The sequence below is a fragment of the Lactuca saligna genome, chromosome 6 (genome assembly GCF_052625555.1).
Source record: "Lactuca saligna cultivar CGN05327 chromosome 6, ASM5262555v1, whole genome shotgun sequence".
Lineage (NCBI taxonomy): Eukaryota > Viridiplantae > Streptophyta > Magnoliopsida > Asterales > Asteraceae > Lactuca > Lactuca saligna.
The window spans coordinates 49,678,049-49,681,582 of record NC_136422.1 but is presented as its reverse complement, the minus strand read 5'-3'; positions in this window follow the sequence as shown (position 1 = coordinate 49,681,582).

The following is a 3,534-nucleotide window of genomic DNA, read 5'->3' as shown; positions in this document are numbered from 1 at the left end:
TTCATTGGTTACCGACTAAAGTGATTAGATTCACATTCGCTGTAGCTAATCCTTAGAAAACAGATTAATTCCAGCAATGGCCAGTTGTCTAAATTAATGAATTTCCTAGTTTGTTGATTCGGGTTTAGAAACACTTGTAATTAGCTAATCAAATTGGTGATTCAATTAACCTCTTGTTGATGGTGTATCAAACAAGCTCACACATTAACTTACCTATCAAGTTAATTCTAGTTTCACATTCGTTATTCCTAGACATACAACTATGTGGTCACGTAAATCATATGAAATTAGCAACTAAGAGATGTTCATACAACTTAATTACTGATTTATTAATAGAAGAATAGTTATTGTTAACACATAAGTTTCTTTAACAAGCTTAATAAAACATAATCACCAATTAAAATTAATCCTAATCAAATAATCAATCCATGTTCACAAATTCATCTACCTAAACAGAAGTTATGAGTTTTTAGCTCATAATTACAACAAAAACAAGCTCAAAAACGAAATCAATTGGTAAAAACATAGTTCAAACAAGATATTAGGTAAGAGTAAACTTGATTTTGACTTGATTCTCCTTAAAATTGAATGTAGGGTTGATTCCTTAGCTTCCCACGCTCCAGCAACACCATTAGTCGACAATTGACCTCCAAGGGCTCATCTATATGCTAGGGTATCGATCTGAAAGTCCCTTTATATAGATTTTCACAAAACATGGGCTACTCGACGAGTATAGTTACCTACTCGGCGAGTCCATCACTTAAAATCCCGTGTACGGCAAGGCAAAGTCAAGAATCGAGAAACTTCTGACCAACTCGGCGAGTTGATGGCCTACTCGCCGAGTACATTTGGAATCAACATTTTCTCAAAACACAAAATTCGTCCGGAATTGTGTCTAGTTTTCATAACATTTTGAATCTTGTCAATCGGAGTTACGGTTCATGAGATATGACCAAAACACTAACGAGGGGTCAAGCTGTCCAGCAACATCCTTCTTTCTTCAAAATCCAAGATCCAAGCCTCCAATCGCTAGTTCCGCTTCCTTTTCCTTCCGAGCATGTCATTGTTGCTGAATAATGAGATTCTAAACTAATTAAGCACCTTTTGTTCATTAAATGAGATAAAATCAACATAAAGCATTAAGATAATGCATGAATTTTATAACTAAATATGCCCATATCAGTTGCCGACCGGATCGGGAAACCTTATGTGTTTAGGATTCTAAGTGTGCGTCTATGATATTAGAACTAGCATGTAAACGTTTCGGAGTGATGAGGATGATTTGAATATCTACCATGAATGAAGATTTAAAAATCACATTATTCGGTGTATAGCTCAAGAATGGCAAGAACAAGAAGTGGAGTTGGAAACGTGAACGAAAATAGGAATCAACCACCTGTGGTTGAGCAAGCACTGGTTGTAACACCAACACCTAAGCCAATAACAATGGTTGGAGTACAATTGATGATTCAAACGATGCTGGATCGTCATATGGAAGAAACTAAGCGTCTGCTTCGGCAGAATCTCGAAGAACTATCAATACCAATTGAAGAGCCCGAAGTGAATGAAGGGCAGTCAGAAGGAGGTAACTTCAGTGGGGTGATTGGTCAAGCTAACCCACCGATTGTTAGACTGAATCATGACGATGGAGGAAATGATGGCCTTGGATGCATGTATAAAGACTTTTTGACTTGCAAAACATCGACCTTCACTGGAAAGGAGGGTCCGATCAGAGTCATGGATTGGATCTCGGAGATGAAGCTAGATTTCATAACTTGTCGCTGCAAGGACAAGCTACAAACCACATATGCAGTGCGTCAGTTTAGAGGTGGTGTTGTTCGCTAGTGGAACACTCTGGGGAAGACCATTAGCCCCAATGAGCCACTGCAACTGACTTGGGTAGAATTTTTGGTGCAATTCAAACAAAAATTCTGCTCGGCCCAATATCTGCTAGAGGTAGAAAACAAATTCCTGACGTTAAAGAAGGACAACATGTCCATTGATGAATACACCAATGCCTTCACAGATAAGATGGAATTTTCTATACGCATTGCCCAGACGAGTTGGCGAAAATAGATAGCTATGAAAAGGGACTACCATGGGAGTACAATGTGCCAGTACGCCAGGCACTTACCCTAGAGGCAGCCATCTGGGTTGCCAAGTCTGTTGAAGAAATGATCAAGGGCAGGACTGCCAACAAGGTCGAAATTGGTGAGAAAATAAAGTTTGAGGGATCACCAAGGTCCGACAAAAAGATAAAATTCTCGAAGTATAGTTCAAAGAAGTATGAGATGAAGGAAGATGGTGCGATTAGTGCAAGAAGAAGCACTCGGGAAAATGTGGCGCGGATGTGACATGTTTCAGTTGTGGGAAGCATGGGCACTACGCTGATGAATTTATATTCAACAAAAAGGTATGTTACGAATGTAATGAAGAGGGGCACTTTAAGCAAGACTGCCCAAAAAGGAAAGGATCTATGAAACAAAATGCGCCACCAAAGGCAAGATCATTCCAAATGATCCTTGACAAAGCAGACCATAATGTGGGAAATCAAGGATGAGGATTATATATCCAAGGATCAAGTTATGAAGTAGCAGTACAAATAGTAGCTTATGATGTAGCCTATTAGAGGCATAATATAGGCTGAACTTGAATGTTTGTGTAATAGTTTCAAGTTTTGATATAAACCCTGGTTTTGATATTTATGTGATATTTATGGTTTTAATACCTGCTATGTTAAATGATTGTGTATTTTTGAATAGTGACTTGGTTCGACTGAGAGACAATACTTGGGACGAGTATGAGTAGGTGTGAAAGGTAGTAGATGCATATACTACCGGAAGCACATGACTCACACTTGGATCAGGGAAAGTCACAAGGTTGCCAAGAAGCTAGTGATTGATCTCGTTTCATTCAAGTATGTCGTTACCATTGTTTCGGTAGTGACTAAGAAGATGATTGATATTCTGACCCTAACGGTCATATCAAATTAAGATCAAATTAAGTCCGACTACGACGAGTTTCTTACGTGGTTCATAGAACCAATTTCGAGGTAGCATCTGACTCAAGTCAAAAGATTGAAATCAATGTGATCGATAGCATCGCGCTCGTTGTTAAGGAAGTTTGTAGCTAGAAACGCTACATGTAAAAATGTCATTATATCACATTAGAATATGAAGGAAGGTATATTCCATTCTGGAATTTGACTCTATGAGACTTGAGTCTAAGCGTTGCATCATACGATGAGAGGTCATCAGGACACAACCCATCGGTCTGTTACGATAGATAAATGAACGTATTTATCCTAACAAGAAGTAGGAGTCCACAATAAGGATTTATTTTATAAATTGAAGGTAACAATTGAAAGTCCAACATAGTATGAAGACTAGACGTAAGATTGAACATCACGGTTATTAATTAGGATGGAAAGTTAACGTATGGAATCATTATTCAAGCCCTGTTTCGTTGATGATTCCGGGACGTAATCATCCTAAGGGGGATATAATTGTAACGCCCGTAGATTAGAGCTAGTCA